Raw genomic sequence first — 22,391 nt, forward strand, 5'->3', positions numbered from 1 at the left:
TCAAAAAACAAAGAATGCAGTCCATAGTGACAACAAACTATATACAACAAAAAATAATTCCACATGAGATCATTATTTAATATTTTAGAGTCAGGGTATTATTATGGCCTAAAGTTTATGGATGATTAAAACCTAGTCTTTTTTGTTTTTTAATTTATGCAGTAAGTGAAGTAGAAACTCATTTCAACAAACTGAGTTTCAGAAAATTTAATAGCGAAAACCCCATGTTTTCAAAATCACAAATGACCTTGCCTCTCTAGATGCACAATTCAATTTAATTAGATTTATTAAGAACCTACAATAAAATACTATGTTAGTAACATGCTAAAACTTTCACTATTCAGAAATTTATATTAAAAATATAACTGAGGGACACCTGGGTGGCTCAGTCAGTTAAGTGTCTGCCTTCAGCTTAGGTCATGATCTCAGGGTCCTGGGATCAAGTCCTGCATCGGGCTCCCTGCTCAGCGGGGAGCCTGCTTCTCCCTCTCCCTCTGCCTGCCACTCCCCCTGCTTGTGCTCTCTCTCTATGACAAATAAATAAATAAAATCTTTAAAAAATATATAATGCAAGTTGGTACAGCCACTTTGGAAATCAGTGTGGAGGTGCCTCAAAAAATTAAAAATAGAGTTACCCTATGACCCAGCAATTGCACTCCTGGGTATTTACCCCAAAGACACAGACGTAGTGAAAAGAAGGGCCATATGCACCCCAATGTTCATAGCAGCAATGTCCACAATAGCCAAACTGTGTAAAGAGCTGAGATGCCCTTCAACAGATGAATGGATAAAGAAGATGTGGTCCATATATACAATGGAATATTACTCAGCCATCAGAAAGGATGAATACCCAACTTTTACATCAACATGGATGGGACTAGAGGAGATTATGTTAAGTGAAATAAGTCAAGCAGAGAAAATCAATTATCATATGGTTTCACTTATTTGTGGAACATAAGGAACAGCATGGAGGACATTAGGAGAAGGAAGGGAAAAATGAAGGGGGGAGGAATTGGAGGGAGAGATGAACCATGAGAGACTCTGGACTCTGAGAAACAAGCTGAGGGTTCTAGAGGGGAGGGGGGTGGGAGGATGGGTTAGCCTGGTGATGGGTATTAAAGAGGGCACGTACTGCATGGAGCATCAGATGTTAAACGAAAACAATGAGTCATGGATCACTACATCAAAAACTAATGATGTACTGTATGGTGACTAACATAACATAAAAAAAAAAAAAAAAAAAAGACCTGAGACCCACAGAGCTCAAGTGACTGGCTCAGGGCCACAGAGGCAGCTCAAGTGCAGGGCCACACGTTTCCTGAGTTCCATCTGGGGCATTTTAACTAGCGCCAAGGATTTTTGAATGCCTAAAGGTCCACAGTGGTAATACTAGGACACTCAGACTTATTTTCAGTATTAAAAATAAAGTCTAACTATTTATCCCTTAAAAAATATGTATATATATATATATATATACATACATATATAATTGAACTTTACATTTATTAGGTAATCTACTCATACATAGAAACAACATTAAGCAGTGATAAGCAGTGATTAAACTCATTTTTTTCAGTTCTTACAAAACAATGACAAACTTATAAGTGCCCATATACTTCACACCCTCACCTAATTTTCCACGTATTCCATATAATTTCCATTATATTTCCATATAAATATATAAATATATATTTATATTTCCAAATATAAATATATTTTTCTTGGTTTTAATTTTAATATTATAAAATAATTGTTCTTTTCTTCCTCAGGCGTAATCAAGTCATATGAAGAATATACTTTTTAGACTCTAAGATACAGTTATAAGTTGAGACAGTTTGCTTCCCAGGTACAGATTTTTTAAAAAATTTTTGCTTCAGGCTCATAATCTACTGAATGATGGGTTATGTGCTTATAGGAAGAGTTTAAATTTATATCATGTCAACATGTTATGCTTCATCTTATATTTGCTGAAGAAGTCAGACCTATTGGTCCTTGAAAAATATGTGACACATTTACTGGGAGACATTTATATTGGCCAAAAATATCAATTCAGTTTTAAAACATGAGCTTTCTGACCATCATATGGAAAATGGAGAGATTAGTAATTTGTCTCAGACTGGTTCCCAGTATTTTGACTGATAGACTGAACATAGCAATTCCCTGTGTTTATACTTTAGTCAGGTAAGATCCATATCAATATTCCCAACTTTCAAAATTTAATTAAAAATATATGAATGATTCTGTGTGTATGTAAAATACGAGCTATACATGCTATTTAGATTTGGAAAAGCCACCTAGGCACTTCTCTGGCTTTTGGTAAAAAAAAATCCCTTAAATCTGACCTTAAATAGAAAAATAATAGTGTAGGATGTCTTCTTCAGATGTTCAAATTCAGTTGTTTGAATCTGTGGCCCTTGACAAATTTGAAGGATGCAGCGAGCAGAGCAGACATTGCTCCTCACCACTGTTCCAACTTAAAAGAACCCCATCTTATGTTTTGGAGATGGTCACAGATATGGTTTAGAAAGAAATAAAAGACTTGGCTGCTTAAAAACAAACTTGAGAAATAACTCATGAAATCATATAGCCTTGCCTACAGGTTAAAAAAAAAAATTCTAAGATGAAAAATGAGGTAACCAATATTACCAGTTTTGTTAGGGTTAGAGCTATGAGAAAAATCAAATTTCCTTTATTCCTGATATTAAATCCTGCTGTCTTATACATTCTCATAGGGTACATTTGCATTTTTAAAATATCAAAAAGAGGTCTTCATAAAGAAATAATATTCTATACTTAAATTTAGATTTCTTTTCTTCAAAAATTATAAGACCAGAACAAAAATATACTTACAAAGAGCTCAACTGTCTATATTATCAAGTTAATAAAGACTACCTTTTCTTATTAATTGAGTAGTTAATTACTACATATCTGTTGATAACCTAACCACGCAATTCCCTATGTCATAGAATAGAATGATGAATAGAACCATCAAGATTTGTGCACCTCTGAAAATGGAGGCAGGCTAACAACATATACAGAAACATATAAAACATACAGTATAAGAAAAATGAAATGTAAAAGGTTATAGGGAGTACCTGATGAGCAGCAAATGTTTTAGAGTATATTTGGGCAGGAACCAAAGAGATGAGAGACAACTAGTATGTTCTTGAGGAAGTACCTCCTCAGAAAGTGATGAAGCAGATATGAGCTTGGTAGGTTTGAACATTAGCATAGTTAGAGAATTGAAAGACAAGACTTCTATGTGTACAGAAGACGGGGCTGGGGAGTCGGGCAACTGTACTAGTATGCAGGATATGGTGACTAGATTCTCTTCTAAATTCAATGAAATCCATCAAATGATTTCTTGCAAAGTGCTTGATAATGATCTGTTTTAGATTTAAAAAAAAATAATTATAAGCTGAAAGGTGGTAACAGCAACCATTCAGTAAGAATCGATGGTGGTTTGGAACAAAGGTGTAAATAAAATATGAACATAATTGAGGTGTTTTTGAGGTAACATCAATAAGAACTCTTGATGAATTTGTAATATGTATGGTACTTTAAATACATCTTTACCTATATCTCATTGTTAACCTATATCTCATCTTACTAATTAGGATGTACTTTTAAAGTTAACACAAACTTCTGGTCAAGGCTTGAAAATATTTGAGAATATTGAGCTAAATTTATCTTGCTTATTTCTTTCAGTTTTTAATTTGATTACATTATTTCAGTTTATGGATCATATCATTTGTTTTAAAACTGAGGGCACTGAATAGTTTTGAATATTTGACAAAACTTATTAAATTGGAGAAATAGAGATAGTTTACATTAAGCCAATCTAAATAGCTTAAAATTTAATTACAGCTACAAATTTATTTTGACCACTGAGCTGCCAGAGAACACTGTAGACCAAATCACATATTTTAGTATCTTTCTCTATCTCTATTTTTTTTTTTTTTAAGTAGGCTCCATGCCCAACATGGGGCTTGAACTCATGGACCTGAGATTTAGAGTCACATGCTCAATGAACTGAGCAACCAGGTGCCCCATCTCTAAATCTTATTGAGACTTTTTCTTCCTCTTTCTTATTCCCTACCCATTGTCCAAAATGCAATTACCCAGAGAACTACTAATTTTTGTGATTTCATTGTTCATATCAGATTACTTCCTCCTAATCTCTCCTTCTGAATTCAATCCCTGGACCACTATATATATATTCAAAACTTAGGAGAGAATTAATTTCTTTTGAACAAAATGGTCATCTAGTCCATACCCATCATGAAGAATAGGCAGACAACCTTAGGGTTTATTTGGTTTGACTTTTAACTCATAGAATTAAGCAGTTAGATATAAAATCCTCAGAAATGGAAGTATAAAACATAAAATTAATTTAGAAAAAAGTTGGTTTGTGTTGTCTCTTTAAGTTTAGTATATAAAATTAAGTAGTAAAATATAAAATGTCCATAAATACAAAGTCTGTGTATGTGGAGTATGTGGTTAGCCTTTATTTCAAAGACAAAACTTTATGGAAAGTATAAAATGGACTGCCCTGCCATTTCATTTAGAGGATATATTCATTGTACAAGAAACAAGTGGCTTCAGTAGAAACTTCCCTTTTAGATGTTTCACAATTTAAGAACCAAGAAAGTTTGGCAGAAGCCCTGAGTCCTCTCCATGGGTCCTATTGTTACATTCTCAATTTTCATGTAAAAAACAAACAAAAAAGCTCTGCCTTGCTTTTCACTTTTTTTTTTTTGCTTTTCACTTTTAATAACAGTGCATGAAATCTCTGCATTTTACTGTAATACAGAAAATTTAGCTGCACACGAATAATTTATTAGCACAATATTGAAAACTATTGCTAATATATTACAAAAGCCAGCTGAGAAGAATGTGGAGTTGTTTTTTTGTTTTGTTTTGTTTTGTTTACATATTCTAAAATATCCTTCTAGAATTAATAGGAGAAATGTGTACATGGAAAATCAGTGCTTTATTGGTCAGCTGTTGTGTGGTCTTTACCAAATTGTGTTTTGGAAAATTATCCCTAGGTATGATAGAAGGAAGCACCTTCCACCTCCTTACTTTAGACTACATAGATCTGGGACTAGAGCTAATATATAGTATAGAAATTATAGTAGTAGGAATCATTAATTTTGGCAGGTGAAAATTCTATTTCTCTAATATATGATTTCACAATGGAAGTGATATTGTCCACAAAAGGGTGAAAATTTGTTCTAGGGGAAGAGAGGCAAAAAAAAAAAAAAAAGAATCTTACTATTTTATATTTAAATCAGAGATGTACATAGTACATAAAGAGATATACAGCACATCTGTGTAATTAAAACTTTCAGAGGGAGACAATAATGCAAATGGAAGGGAGAAAACACTATTCTAATGAATTCTTAACCCTGAATAATCCAAACAACTAAACTCTTGAGGAGTATAGGGAATCATAACTTGAAGAATGCACTTGCTCTCAGGACGCCTGGGTGGCTCAGTCAGTTAAGCATCTGCCTTCAGCTCATGTCATGATCCCAGGGATCCTGGGATTGAGTCCTGCGTGGGGCTCCCCGCTCAGTGGGGCATCTGCTTCTTTCTCTCCCTCTGCCCCTCCCCCCACTTGTGTGCTCTCTCTCTCTCAAATAAATAAAATCTTTAAAAAAAAAAAAAGGAATGCACTTGCTCTCATCACTCAATATGGTTCTAATTATTAAACTGTTCACTCACCCTGACAGATTTTGCAGGACAAACCATTTATTTTACAACAAGAAATAGTCCTACAAACCCCCTGCTGTTTTTACTGGATGGGTTATTTTGAGGGAAACCATTCATTACATTACATAGTATTTTCATGTTTAAGACTTTTCTTTTTCTTTTCTTTCTTTTTTTTTTTTTTTAGTACTCTCTACACCCAAAGTGGGACTCAAACTCACAAAGATCAAGAGTCACATTTCCTCTGACTGAGCCAGCTAGGCACTGCTCGTGTTCAAGACCTTTGAATGAAACATTGCCCTGGCCTCAATCCTGAGAATAATTTATACTCTTGAGCACCTGTTTTTCTTATGAACCTTATGGAATCTATAGCTGACTTTATTTCCCTCTTCACATTGGCTAATGCAAACATAATCAAAATTTTGTCCCCAGATATAGAAAGTATAAAAGGCCTGAAAACATGTATTTGAATTAACTTAATTTTGATAGGTTTATAATGCTTTTCTGGCATGTTTTCCTTTGTCTTATTTTTTAACCTATTTTCAAGTTTATTTGATCTTAAATGAATCTTTTTGTGGTTTGAACTACCTATTATCACTTTTGTAATATGGAAGAGATACATATAAAAGTAGTTTTCCTTTATTTTTTTAATTTCAGTTTCCAAATTTACTGTGTACCCTCCAGAATTAAAATTCCGAGTAAACTCAGAAATAAATTTGTCATTTAATAAGAATGCTTTTATTCAAATGTAAACATCATCTTTTATGATTTTGATAATGCACTGAGTATTGTGTGTGTAATGAATGTGTTTGTGTGCAGACTCTAAGCTACAGTCTAATCAATTTTTTTTAATTTATTTATTTGACAGAGAGATAGAGAGCACAAGTAGACAGAGCGGCAGGCAGAGGGAAAGGGAGAAGCAGGCTTCCCACAGCGCAGGGAGCCCGATGTGGGGCTCTATCCCAGGACCCTGGGATCATGACCCGAGCCAAAGGCAGCTGCTTAACTGACTGAGCCACCCAGGCGCCCAGTCTAATCAATTTTTAAGAGAAAGAAACCTAATGGAGAAGTTGTATATTCCTCACCCTTTTTTTGTTACAGAACACTGACAACAACAAAAAAAAATTAAGAAGTAGTCCCCATACAATGCACACTCACAATGTTATGGAGACTGTGATTTCAACCATATTAGCAGAAACTCACTGAAGGACTGAGGGACTATGACTGGGAGTATAAATACACTTATCAAGAGAAAAACTTCTGTGTAAAGAGATTTCTATTTCTCAGATATTTAAAGCTAAAATGACCTAGATTTGAAATATCATCTTAAATTAAACCTTGGGGGCTATAGCACATGGTTACTCTGCTTGTGCAGTAAAGTGCCTATCTTTGGACAAAATAATGCAATCTAAAGAATCATCATCGTCACAAGACCCTAACTCCTTATATACATTGTCTTGAGAAATGGAGGGCTGTGAGTGGTATGAAAAAGGGGGCAGAAGTTGTATAGAAATTGGAAGTATTAAACGAAAAATTAGGGTCCTCAGTGTCCTTATCACCAGATTAAAGTGAAACTTACATAAGACGCAAGGGTGGTGCTATAGTGGCTAAGCTTCTCCCCACCCCCAATCAAACTGATACTTGGCTTTATGTTTTTATGAACTATAAATCCAGTTGATTCTGTTAGGATTTTATTTAGTTTTCCTGAGTGGTTGTTTTCTTATTTAAAAAAAAAAATCTAAAATTCTTTAAAATTCTCTTTTAAGTTGTCTTACTTAACAAAATAAAAATTCTCAAAAGAAACCAAAATTTCCCAGAATCAAGAGTTGCTAAATTATATAGCTATTTTTAAATTATAAACTAATCAAAAATAGCATTTTTCTGTAGTGATGAATAAAGTGCTCAAACTAAGACACACACAATTTTTACATTTCTAGGAGGGGTTTTAAAGAACCATGTTTCATAATTTGAATTAATATTAGGTGCTTAATCACAAGATTCATAAAAATTCTCCATTAAAGCAGAAAATAATAGCCATGTGTAAGGAAAGGATATACTATAGTTTAGCTCAAATTGCATATATGTCTAATATATGTGAGGTGATTTTTAAAATCTAATTTAAACATCAGAGCAACATTTTAGCTGTAGTTCTGCAATTCAATGTGGTAATCATATTGATGTCACTTTTTAATATTACCTAAGTTGATAGAATTAAAAAAAAAAAACCTTTGTGTTTTTTTTTCCATTTAGCAATTGATAATTTTTACCTCTGTTTTTCTAGTAAAACATCATGCCTTCTTAAACCTTGAAAATATCATTCTAAAAATTCTCCACTGTTTTAATGTTTGAAGAAAAACTGAAGTTTTATTCATGGAAAAGAGCTTTTATGTCATGCAAAGATATAAAATGTTTTGATAGTACCTGTTCTTCCTATTTTATAACTGAAATAAACTCTACTTTGTTATAAAACCATCTAAAATGTTACCTGGAGGGGTGCATGGTGGCTCAACTGTTTAGCATCTGCCTTCGGCTCAGGTCATGATCCCAGGGTCCTGGAATTGAACCCCACATCGGGCTCCCTGCTTGGCAGGAAGCCTGCTTCCCTCTCCCACTCCACTGCTTGTGTTCCCTCTCTTGCTGTCTCTCTCTCTCTCTGTCAAATAAATAAATAAAATCTTTTAAATAAATAAATAAAATGTTACCTGGGTAATAACTTTACTTCTGGATATAACAACCATGAAAAAAGTAGTGATTTTTGAATTTATAATTTATAGTGTATAAAAAAGAAGTAATTAAAATATTAGACATCTGAGGATAATTTCTTTGAAGGAAGACATTTTTAGGAACTACTGTTTGAAGAACTTATAAGTAGTGTTTGAAAAACTAGCCTCGTTTAAAAGCAGAAAGGTTTGAGGCTATGTTTCTATAAATTTTCATATATATATATAACTTTTCTACAGTTTTAATATATATGTATTTACATATGTAGATATATCTTTAGATAACTAAAATATGAATTTTATAAATATATAGTAGAATATTCTCAGCATGGTTTCATTTTAATTTCAGTTTACGTAGAACAGCATATAACAGAATAAGGGTAAATTTTCAAGACAGCCAAAGGGGCGCCTGGGTGGCTCAGTCGTTAAGCGTCTGCCTTGGGCTCAGGTCATGATCCCGGGCTCCTGGGATCGAGCCCCTCATCGGGCTCCCTGCTCAGCGGGAAGCCTGTTTCTCCCTCTCCCACTCCCCCTGCTTGTGTTCCCCTCTCGCTGTCTCTGTCAAATGAATAAATAAAATCTTTAAAAAAAAAAAAAAGACAGATAGCCCAAGATCTAATCCTGTATCCACTGCTAAGCCTCAGCATCCACCTACATCTTATTATAAAGCTGTTGTAAATATTAAATAAGATAACTGTGGCTCTGACAATGTTTGCTCATTAACTGCCAGTTTTTCTTCTGTTTCTGCATTAACATTCATTTACTCAAGAAGCATCTTTTGTAATTCTAGTATATAATGTGTACTCTAATAGAACTGATGCATAGAATTTTCCTTTAGTTCTGAAAATAAAAAGAGTTCCTAATATCTCATTAAATTATTTTAGTTATATTCTTCAATTGAAAATTTTATTCAGAAAGAAAAAAAGAAAATGTTATTTAGAATAGACAAATATGTAATTTTTTATGCTAGTGAAGCAATTCACAACAAAATTGTTTTATTTGTTATATATTCCACCTGGTAGTAATTTGAGGGCAAACAGAAGTTATTCATATTGATAAAATTTTTAAATACCTTTTGTTAGTTTGGGTACATTCAGAACTAGACTCTAAATCAAGGATTCAGTTCAAGCAATTTATGGGAGGGGCTTGAGTAGGTGAGGAACCAAAATGCAGGGAAGGAAAGTCAGTGATAATGGCTGGCTACACAGTGGAATATGGAGAATACTCCCACAAATACAAGCCTCAGTATTACTAACCAAGAGGTAAGGAAGCTGGTGTATTTACATCCATACACTGACTGCTCAGTGATTAAGGCTTCACCACCTGGGGAACATTTCCAAACACATCCAGCATCCTGAGGACAGATCAATGGAAAGGGTGTAGATGTTGGCTCTTGGAAGTCAGGCTGACATACATGGAAGTAGTTAGATGCTGCAACAATGACTGCATCTGCTATAAATTGCTTTTTTTTTTTAATCACCCCAGTACTTTAAAATATAAAACTAGGTAATAGCCATTCAAGATAATTTTAATATTACATTTTTTTAAAAAACAGTTTGATGAAAAGTTTCATTACTCAAAAAACTTTAAGATCATATACCTTTTATTTATTTCTTTTTCTTTCTTCTTTTTAGAGACAGAGAGCGTGCATGAACAGCGGGGAGGAGGAGGGGCATAGGGAGGGGGAGAGAGAGAATTTTAAGCAGGCTCCATGTCCAGCACAAAGCCCGACGTGGGGCTCAATCTCACGACTCTGAGATCATGACCTAAGCTGAAATCAAAAGTCAGATGCTTAACCAACTGAGTCACCCAGGCACCCCAAGATCATATACATTTTATTAAAATAACAGAATATTAATTGTTTTTTTTCATAAAGACTAGAAAATATAGGTAAGGAAAGTCAGAAAAGTGTGGACTAAATACTGTGAAGAGATAACCAATGTTAACTTTTTGAATACATCAGTATTTTTTCTAGTACATATCTATATTGCTAACTATATAGGTTTTTTAAATTTATTTTTTATTCAAGTGTAATTAATATACAGTATTATGTTAATTTCAGGTAAACAATATAATGATTCAGTGTATAATATATAATCCACGCTCTTTACATGGTAGCATCAATGTCCCAAAAAGCAGCAAGAAAGAAAGTCCCAGTTCATACAGACTTTTCCAGCCTCAGTTTATGTCACAATTGCTAATGTTCTATTGAACAAAAGAAGTCACAAAGCCAGCCCAACATCAGTGTGAGATGGTGCAACTAAAGAGGATGAATAGCAAGAAGGGAATAAAATATTATAAAATACCATACTATATAATTCCATAAAATACCTATTCTCAAGAAGCTCACAGTGTAGTGGAAGGGAAAGAGATATGAACAAATCATAACTTTCAAAAATTATGTCATAGTAAAGTTATTGAAACTGACCAAGATGGCCATATCATTCTCCATAGCTTGACTAAACTTTAGACAGGTCTGACTATAGGCTCCTAACCTCCCTTTCCTTAGAACATTTACTTTAGAAAACTTGCAGTTGTAAATTCTTTCTCCTTTCCTTTCAGATATCAATCTTCTCTCAGTCTCTTGCCAGTTTTACAACACAGGAATGTCTTTCTCAAGGACATCACTTTGAAATGTAATCATCAAAAGAAAAAAAAAAAGTAGTGCTCCTATCTTCTGGTCTCTATGGAAGAATAGGAGCCTAAATTCTATAAGCACCAATTAGCATAACACACATGACCTAATGACATTAATCAACCTTCCCCTTAACGTCCTCTAGTACTTTTTCACTGTTCTCAGCACTAAAAATTTCCTATCTTTGTTTCTGTAGAGTTCAATCTCTTTCTCTCTGATTGCAATTGCAATAGTCTTCCTTGCCTGCTTAATTTGTCCAGTGCAATTTCTCTTTGACAGAACCAAGAAGAGAGTTTTAATCTGTCACAGACAGAGTAGTAGACTAGGAATCAGGAAAGATTTCTGGTGTAGGTATTGCCTGAGTTTATTGTTTATACTTTGGACTGTGTTGGAAACAAAATATGATCTTTCCCTTGAGAGAACCTAATGAATAATGACTGGGTTTCTTAACTTTCCACAAAAAAGAAGAATTGATCTGGAATTTAAGGAAAATTGTGTCTAATTCTATCCCAATACCTTCACTCAAACCTTGTGAACTATGTTGCATTTTCAGAGTTATCTTGATACTAGTAATGGTGTATCTTTATCAGGGAACGTGCATTTATTTTCCTCAAAATTATAAAATTGGAAATTGGTACTCTGGCACTCTAATCATACTACTGTGAATTTTGATAATAAAAGAGGTTAGAATGATGTTTCAAGAATCCTAAAAGAACAGATTTTCTAAGAGTGCTACAACTTTTCTTGAAACTAAGAATCCATTCTTAAATATGGGGTTGAATTTTTTTCCCTGATAGGTATTAATTTTGATGTTGAGAAAATATTCCATATTCCAGTTGTTAAGAGGTGGCTATGGTCTGTATTTTCACATCCCTGCAAAAGTCATATGTTAAAATCCTGATGTCCCAGGTAATAGGATTAAGAAGTGGGGACTTTAGAAGGTGCTTAGGTTATGATGGTAGAGCCCTCATGAATGGGACTATTATCCTTATAAAAGAGACCCTACAGAGCTTGCTAGTCCCCTCCACCAGGTGAGGACCCAGTGAAAAGTTGCCATCTAGGACATGGGCCATACCAAACACTAAATCTTCTGGCACCATGGTCTTGGACTTCCCAGTTTCTAGAACTGTGGAGAAATTAATTTCTGGTGTTTATAAACAACCCAGAGTATGGTATTTTGTTACGGCAGTTCAAAGGAATGAAATAAGATATTTAAAAAATATTAATGCACTTAAAGACAGATATAGATGTGTTTTATCTACTGCCTTTTTTGTTTGTTTGTGTTTGTTGTTGTTGTTTCGGGTTTAGGGTTTGATGATTCCTCACTTACATACAACACCAGTGCTCATCACAAGTTCCCTCCTTAATACCCATCACCCATTTATCCCATCCCCCTAGCCACTTCCCCCAGCAACCCTCAGGTTGTTCTCTATAGTTAAGAGACTGTTTTATGGTTTGCCTCTTATTTTTTCCCCCATGTTCATCTATTTTGTTTCTTAAATTCACATGTGACTACCAACTTTAAACACATACTTAATTGTTTATATTGATTTCTGCTCGACACATTCAGGTCATTTCTTAGTCTTGTCATATTCCTGTATTCTTGCATTAAACCTTGCTTTTCTAAGATCTATTGCATCACAATATTTCTAAAGTATATTTCCTACTGTTAGACTTAAGAAATTTTTATATTCGTATTACTATGTCATTGGTTTATAAAATTTTTATATTAAATTTTTAATCTTTGAGTTTCAGTGTTGGGCTAACAGTACAAAATGTATGGAGAATTTTTCTGACACTATCAGTGGTCAGTAATAATTTTAAGTAACAGTTCTTTTAGAATTTTAGAGAATCAAAAATTCTTTTAAATACAGACATATTAGCTTTTTTAAAACATTTTCTCTAATTTCTCCCATAATTATTATCCTATTTGGTTTGTTTTCTTTAAAATCATTAAATCATTTCGGTTAATGTATTTTTTCAGAAAATAATATAGACTGATATAATGAATTATTTTTTGTCTAAATCTCAGTTACTGCACACATCCTACAAATATCACACATATTATAAAAGAAAGTAAATGAACCAACATTGCCCGTATCTACAAATTAAAGAGAAGATAGAAATCACTATTACTTTCAATTCATAGGTAATAAAATATTGGAAACAAGGCAGAGCCATTCAAAGGGCATTACTGGAGCAGAGAGCCTTGTGTAGATTTCATAAAAAAAGAGGAAAGAATGGTGGGATCAACAATGCAGAACACACATGAAAATAACCCCAAAATTTCCCTGAGTGGAAAATTGTTAAAAACAGATCTGAGATATGGTGCTTAAAACACCAAATGCTGTAAGAAGGAATAGTAATTTTAAGAAAAGCATTACCTTCTGGACAGAAGGGAGATGCCTGGGGAGGAATGGCGTCCTCTGGAGGCTTGCTGGTAAAGGATGAAAAGGAAGAAATGACTGAAAATTAAGGATTTCAATGTAATCAAAGAAAATCAGAAAAGGAGAAAAGACTAATCCCCTCCTTTCCAAAATTACTAATTTATTAGTTGAAATGCTCATCATAATACATGCCAATACCAACTATTGTTGATTAAGGAAAGTATATGACATTTCACAATAAGAACATATTAGGCAATGTCTATAAGAAGATACTAAATAAAAAAAGATCAAAACATTTCAGTTGACAAAAACACTCATAAGAAAAGCAATCATTGAGGCACCTGGGTGGCTCAGTCAGTTGAGTGTCAGATTCTTGATTTTGGCTCAGGTCATGATCTTAGAATTGTGAGATCAAGCCCCACATCAGGCTGCACGCTCAGCAGGGAGTCTGCTTGGAAATCTCTCTCCTTCCCCTTCTGCCCCTCCACCTCTCTATTTCTCTCTCTCTCTCTCTCTCTAAAATAATTAAGTAAATCTTAAAAAAAGGAAAAGTAATCATTAAAAAGAGCAATCGTGAAACACAACACTTAATTAGCAGAATAAAAAACAAGACTCAGCATCAAGATAGGAATGGACAAAATACAGGAATATGTGAAAACAAGGGTTGACTAAATTCATGAAAGAAATCGGGGCATGGAAAGTAGAAGAAACTCATCCCATAAATGAGATTAAATTCAAAGTGCATAAGGGAGAGGGGTTCCCACTAAAAATGCAATAAAGCATTGATTGATGAAAGGTATTGATAAAAGAAAATAACCAAAAACCAAACAAGAAAATGTCGGAAATATTGGAATTAAGAAGTATATGTAATTAGAGTATTAGTGGTGGATTTAGATAATTGACAAAGAAATTCCAACATATGTACAGTTAACATCTCTGGAAAAGAAAAAAAAATAAGAGAAATGGTATTTAAAATATAACATGATAAATTTTCAGAAATACATATAACACTTGAATCTACCAATAAAACAGACTCATTATGTAACTGAAAATCCTGATCCCAAATACCAATAGTAAGACATATTCTTATAAAATTTCTTCAATCTGGGCAAAAAGATCAAGAAATTGAAATGGAAAGAAAACCACAACAACATACAAATGAGACAAGAGAACAATGTGAGATTTCAAAATTCTCAAGGAAATAAATTTTGAGCCAAAAGTTTTGTATCAATTAAAGCTATCCTTAAGTGCAAAAGCTACTATTGTGCTAGTTTTGTACTAGAATTGTACTAGAATTATAAAAACACAAGACTTTAGGGAATATCATATATACAGATCTTCCAGAAAAATCTACTAGAAAACTTCACCCAAATAAAATATGCTGGTGAGACTTTTGCAGAAGGTCTCATAATGAGCATTGGAAATATTTAATTAAACAGCTAAAACTAAAGCAAAAGTAAAAATAAGTGCAAGAATAGTATGTCAGGCGCCTGGGTGGCTCAGTTGGTTAAGCGACTGCCTTTGGCTCAGGTCATGATCCTGGAGTCCCAGGATCGAGTCCCACATCGGGCTCCCTGCTCAGCAGGGAGTCTGCTTCTCCTTCTGACCCTCTTCCCTCTCGAGCTCTCTATCTCTCATTCTCTCTCTCTCAAATAAATAAATAAAATCTTAAAAAAAAAAGAATAGTATGTCAACATTTTTTGCTCTACTGATAGAAATATCACAATTAAATAAATTGGAAAAGGGAGAACGGACAAAGCAGAAGAAGCTTGTTGATAAAATGCTAAGAAAATAAGTGGGACAAGGAATAAACTGTTAACATTTAAAGCTAATAAAGAGAAACCTAAGTAAACAGATAAATTACTATAAAAATCATAAAAAGTATAAATATTAAGGAAATCACTAGAAAAGTGGAATGGAAAGTAATGAAAAAAGCATATAAAAGTAATTTAAAAAATCAACAAAGCAGAGTCAGACTGATACAATAATCTATATAGTAAATATAATATAAAATAATATCACAAAACTGAGGCCAAATATAGTAAACACATCAATAAATGTAAATAGATATAATCACTTACTAAGATAATTTTAAAACACCACAAAGCAAAACACCTCAAGGCTATATACAAGGTACACAAACAAACTGAAACAAAGTTATTGAGAAAAACTAAGAACAAGGGGATGGGCAAAAGTATATCAGCAAATACAAATTGTAAGAAGCAAGGTTGTCAAGAAATATGAAGAATTCAATTTTACTCCACTTGAAAGTTAACAAATTATTTTGCCAGTCTCATGCATGCTGGAAGAAGATGCAATACCCCTGGGTCACAGACAAAGGACGTTATTATTCACAAGTCAGCAGGCAGCACAAACTTAACTTTACACTGATTTTCCCGGCCTCTCAAGCCCCACAGAGGTTTGGTAAAGCAACTGAGGTGGATGCTACATATGCAGTAGCTGTGTATTATGAACCCTGAATTTAGGAATCTGACACTGTTACCATGAGCTGCAAGCAAACCTGTCTGTCATTTGCCTTGTAGAGACATATTCATTATACTAGACCATAAGCCGACCAATCTTTTGTTCCAGAAACAGACACATTATCATTCAAAGCTGTTTAGTTTACAAACATATTGTATTAATCAGCCCTTTGATGAAGGAGGGATTACTGATATAGGGATATGGGGATGGCCAGACACACAATCTAATACTGAACGGATAAATCCAACAGCAGTTTATTAATCACATTTACTCTTAGCCTATTAAGAACAAAGATGGCATTCAGGACCCTATGGGGTTGTAGCCGAACAGAGAGGACAAGCAGAGGCTGTGGAAGGCTGACTCTGTCACCTCACCAAGGGAGATATATAGGTGGCAAATAATCATATGAAAACATGCTCCATATCTTCTGTCATCAGGGAAATGCAAATTACAGGATACCACTATACACCTATTAGAATGGCTGTTATCCAGAACAGTGACAAACAAAACACTGGCAAGGATGTGGAGCAACAGGAAATCTCATATGTTGCTGGTGGGAATGCAAAATAGTACAGCCATTTTAGAAGACAGTTTGGCGGTTTCTTCTGAAACTAAAAATACTCTTACTATATGATCCAACAAATTTGCTTCTTTGTATTTACCCAAAGAAGCTGAAAACTTATGTCTGCATAAAAACCTATGCATGTATACACAAACAATGAATCATGGAACACTACATCAAAAACTAATGTTGTAATGTATGGTGACTAACATAACATTGAAAAAAACAAAACAACAACAACAACAAAAACCTCTGCATGGATGTTACAGCAGCTTTATCCATGATTACCAGAGGTTGAAAGCAACATATGTCCTTCAGTAGATGAATGGTTAAAAAAATGCTAGTATACCAGACAAAGAATCTTATTCAGCATTACAAAGAATCAAACTTCCAAGTCATGAAAAGACATAAAGGATCCTTAAATGCACATTACTAAATGAAAGAAGCCAATTTGAAAAGGCCATATACTGTACGATTCCAAATATATGATATTTAGAAAAGCAAAAACTATGGAGTCAATAAAAAAATCAGTGGTTGCCAGAGGTGTATTCAGGGTGGTAGGATGTGGGAAGACAGATGAATAGGCAGAGCACAAAGGAATTTTAGGGCAGTGAAAAATACTCTGTATGATACTATAGTGATGGATAGATGTCATTATACATTTTTCCAAACACATAGAATATACAATACCAAGAGCGAGCTCTAATATAAACTATGGACTTTGGGTGATTATGATGTGTCGATGAAGGTCCATTCCTGGTAAAAATTCTAATTCTATTGGGACTTCATCAAGATAAAAAGCTTTTGCATAGCAAAAGAAACAGTCAACAAAACCAACAGACAACCAACAGAATGGGAGAAGATATTTGCAAATGACATATCAGACAAAGGGCTGGTATCCAAAATCTATAAAGAACTTATCAAACTCAACACCCAAAGAACAAATAATCCAATCAAGAAATGGGCAGAAGACATGAACAGACATTTTTCCAAAGAAGACATCCAAATGGCCAACAGACACATGAAAAAGTGTTCAGCATCACTCGGCATCAGGGAAATCCAAATCAAAACCTCAATGAGATATCACCTCACACCAGTCAGAATGGCTCAAATTAACAAGTCAGGAAACGACAGATGTTGGCGGGGATGCAGAGAAAGGGGAACCCTCCTACACTGTTGGTGGGAATGTAAGCTGGTGCAACCACTCTGGAAAACAGTATGGAGTTTCCTCAAAAAGTTGAAAATAGAGCAACCCTATGACCCAGCAATTGCACTACTGGTATTTACCCCAAAGATACAAATGTAGGGATCCAAAGGGGTAAGTGCACCCCGATGTTTACAGCAGCAATGTCCACAATAGCCAAACAATAGCCAAACAATAGCCAAACAGTGGAAAGAGCCAAGATGTCCATCGACAGATGAATGGATAAAGAAGATGTGGTGTATATATATATATATATATATATATATATATATATATATATATATATATATACAATGGAATATTATGCAGCCATCAAACGGAATGAAATCTTGCCATTTGCAGTGACATGGATGGAACTGGAGGGTATTATGCTGAGCGAAATAAGTCAATCAGAGAAAGACATGTATCAAATGATCTCACTAATATGAGCAATTCTTAATCTCAGGAAACAAACTGAGGGTTGCTGGAGTGGTGGGAGGTGGAAGGGATGGGGTGGCTCGGTGATAGACATTGGGGAGGGTATGTGCTATGGTGAGTGCTGTAAATTGTGTAAGACTGTTGAATCACAGACCTGTACCTCTGAAACAAATAATACATTTATGTTAAAAAAAAAAAAAAAGAAGAAGAAGATAGCAGGAAGGGGAAAATGAAGGGGGGAAAATCGGAGGGGGAGATGAACCATGAGAGACTATGGACTCTAGGAAACAAACTGAGGGTTCTAGAGAGGAGGGGTGTGGGGGGGATGGGTTAGCCTGGTGATGGGTATTAAAGAGGGCACGTTCTGCGTGGAGCACTGGGTGTTATGCACAAACAATGAATCATGGAACACTACATCAAAAACTAATGATGGAATGTATGGTGATTAACATAACATAATAAAAAAATGAAAATTTTCTCATTCTAATAAGTGATGTTGATAATGGAGGAAGCAGTAGGAGTATGTGGGAAATCTCTGTACTTTTCTCTCAATTTTGTTGTAAACCTAAAACTGATTTTAAAAAAAGTCTTTATTTAAAAAAATATGTTTTTGAAGATGAAAATTCATAGGGGGAACTATAATATTTATGGTGCTTTCTTGGTTAATTACACAGCCACCATCTTCATATAGATATAAGGGGTAAAATAGAAGGAACGCAAAAGTAATGAGATTAACCTTACTATTCTCTGACCTAGAAAGATTAATTAAACAAAGAAAAAATAAGGAGAGTGAATATCAAAACCAATAACCTATACCTATTGTCATACATATCAAATTTTAAAGCTGTAATAATGGGGAACATATCTATAAATGTGCATAGAACATTTAAGAAAATTGACCACATACAGGTCACACGCATACACACACACATGTTTCATAAAAAAGAAATAGTACAAAGTTGTTCTGTAATAAAGTAGTAATACTAGAAATTGTTAACAAAAGGAAGCAAACATCGGCACCTGTCTGGCTCAGTCAGTAGAGCACGAAACCCTTGATCTCTGAGTTGTGAGTTCTAGCCCCATCCTGGGTATAGAGACTACTTAAAATAAAATCTTAAAAAAAAAAGAAAAGCAAGCAAACAAACAAACAAAAAGTGGAAAGCTTTCCATCTAGAAATCGAAAAGCCTTTTATTTAATAAAACTATTGGGTGACAGAAAAAATGCAAAGAAGAAAATAATTTATTACATCAAACTTTTAAATCCTTTAGGGAGTACTGAGTTGCACTGTATTCCCTTAAGATTTTTATTTTCTGATATGCAAATTTAATAGATTTTTTTTATAGTTCAAATTTTAGGATTCATGTGTTGTCTTTGTGATCCTGTTGGAAACAATGGCTGGAAATTAATCTCTTTTTAAAAGAATGAGCTTGCTAAATTTCTCAATTCTGGTATCTCTATATTTTCTAACTCACTATGATTTAGCTATATATATTTTTTTTCTTTCAGCTTCTATGAAAGAGGAAATAAAAACTGTAATTGTAAAATATTTTGGAGCACTATAATCAAAGGAAATGCATGCAATACATTTTTCCATTATTAAACAGTTACACATAATTTATAAGAAAAATATCTCAAACACCAGGAAACAAAAAAGAGGAGATTAAAAAGAATAGGATATGGTGTCAAAATGATAAACATAAGAACCTGATATGTTAATATCAGACATAGTAGATATTCAGGCAAAACAAATTATTTAGGATAAAAATTTCACTATGTAATGTAAGCAAGTAGATATAGAAATTAAAATTAACAGATATACATGAAGAAATCATAAAGCCAGAATCATAGTGGGAGAATATGACATACTTTTCTAAGTATATGCTAGAATAATAAGACAATATAATCTTGATACCTCTAAAATGGTAATATCCATCAAGACCTGAACATAATGCATTTGGTGCCTCAAAATTAACACATCAGAATTTTTAAGTCCCAATTCCATTATTTTTTGGACTGAAGCCAACTTCATTTTATCACCATTATTACATATTGTGAGAGTTTTTTCCCTCATATTTTAATATAAGGAAATACTACACAACTAATGAACCCTACATCAAAAACTAATGATGTAATATACAGTGGCTAACTGAACATAATAAAAAATAAATTAAATAAAATAAAAATAATATAAGGAAATCTTTAAATATTTTAAACATTATGAGGATATGTTTCAAATAGTTTGAAATATTTAAAGGGACCTAAGAATTATTCTCTTTATGTCAATTTTGCCCGGAAAACATATATGCAAGTATAAATTTAATTAATTAGTAAAGTTTTCCCTGTTAAGAATTGCTTGATGTAATGCATTTTTCCAACTGAAATCTCTTTTATGAAAATAGGTTTTCACTCTTCATTCGGTATCATTTTTTCAGACTCAGATTCATTCTTTGTCTTTACAATTTGCATTTTTAGAAATGGGAATACTTTTCCTTCAATTTCACCAGCTTAATTTATTTCATTTCGAATCTTTACTTTTAAATTTAGTGAATTTACATCTTTTTTCCTTATCTCAAGAATCTTTTACTTTACAACTTTCATCTTGGCCACCCTCCCATTTTATTTTATCCAAATCAAATCATTTTCATCCTTAATTTTCTGGCATAAAAATGATCTCTTGTTTTCTTTTCTAAATTCTGTGCTCACATTATGCTAAGTAAAAGAAGCCAGTCACAAAAGGCCACATACAATATGATTCTATTTATATGCAATGTCCAGAATAGGCAATTCCACAGACACAAAAGGTAGATTAATGATTGCCACGCAATGAGGGAGGGAAAGGGAGGAAAAAAAAAATCTGCTAATGGGTATAGGGTTCCTTTTGGGGGTGATAAAAATGTTGGGAAATTAGATACTGGTGATGATCATCAACTTTGTGTCTATGCTAAAAACCAGTGAATTTCACACATTGAAATGGTGAATTCTATGCGAAGTACATCTTAATAACATTGGGTGTCTGTGTACATGTACATACATATTTTGTACTGGTAGATGAAACGGTCAAGTTAGGAATAAAATTCTAATGTCAGTTTTGTAATCTGAAATGACATTTCCTCACAGTTTCCATATCTGGGGACTCTGAGACCCAGAGTCTACCCACTTGAAATGGAGGCTGGATCTATTTGTTGGATACTGCGAAACCATCTCAAATAAATACAATAGATATTCACTCAATTATTTCTAAAAACCTGCCATCACTGAAAACTGTAGACTGGAGAAAAGGCAATATGAAGACATTTTGAGGTCTGTTACATATAGTATCTTTGCTTACCCATTATTCCCACGTTCCCCTTTGTTAGATTATAAGCTTAGGGAGGCCAAATGCTGATCCCACAGTGCATCCACTAGGTCTATGGTCCTGCCCCTTGATATTTCCCCAAACTTCAACTGAAATGAGATACTTAGCAGGCTGGACAGAGCCCACACAATGGCTTTTTGACTGAAGGATAATTAATGTAGAGGAGGCCAACTAGAAATCCCTGTAACTATCTCTCTGTCCCGAGATAAGATTGTAAATTAGAAACAGTATTATGTTCCTGCTGGAACGACACAGATTAGCACTTTCTTCAAAGACAAAGGACACAGGAGAGAAGATTCCAATATTTCCACAATTAATTCACATGTGCAGTCCCTGCACAGATACAGTAAGTCATGGTGGATGAAGTGTGCTCCTTGAACTTGTGGCCATACACTATCTTTAGTAAAAGATCAACAAGCCTTCTGGCACTTAGTATACAGCTACTGAACCAGAACACATGTTCTTTTCCATCTCCATCATTAAAGAAGTTCAAAAATAGTTCACTTTTATTATGTGGGAAAAACTGCAGTACATTTTTACCATCTTTGCTTCAGAACCAAAATATAATCCCAGGGGTCTTTGATCATGTTACTATTCCTTAGCCTTTCACATTGCTCTTTTTTATTTATATAATGCTATCCAGTACTGATGAACAGAAAACAGAGTAAGTATACTCTATATCTTCTGAAGTATGTACCTCTACAGCATTGAAGAAAAACCTCAATGCCAAACCATTAAAGATAAACCTCTTCAACCAGCACCCCTGTCACTTTTCCTGTCAGAAGTTCCTTTTCTGACAGATTACTTTTCCTGTCAGAAGTCCAGCTGTCCAGTGCACCAGAAAATACTGTAATGGAGAAAGTATTTGATCCTGATTACCGTGAAGAAATAGGGATTCTGCAACAGAATAG

This window comes from Zalophus californianus, chromosome 7 (assembly GCF_009762305.2).
Source record: "Zalophus californianus isolate mZalCal1 chromosome 7, mZalCal1.pri.v2, whole genome shotgun sequence".
In the NCBI taxonomy this organism is placed as follows: domain Eukaryota; kingdom Metazoa; phylum Chordata; class Mammalia; order Carnivora; family Otariidae; genus Zalophus; species Zalophus californianus.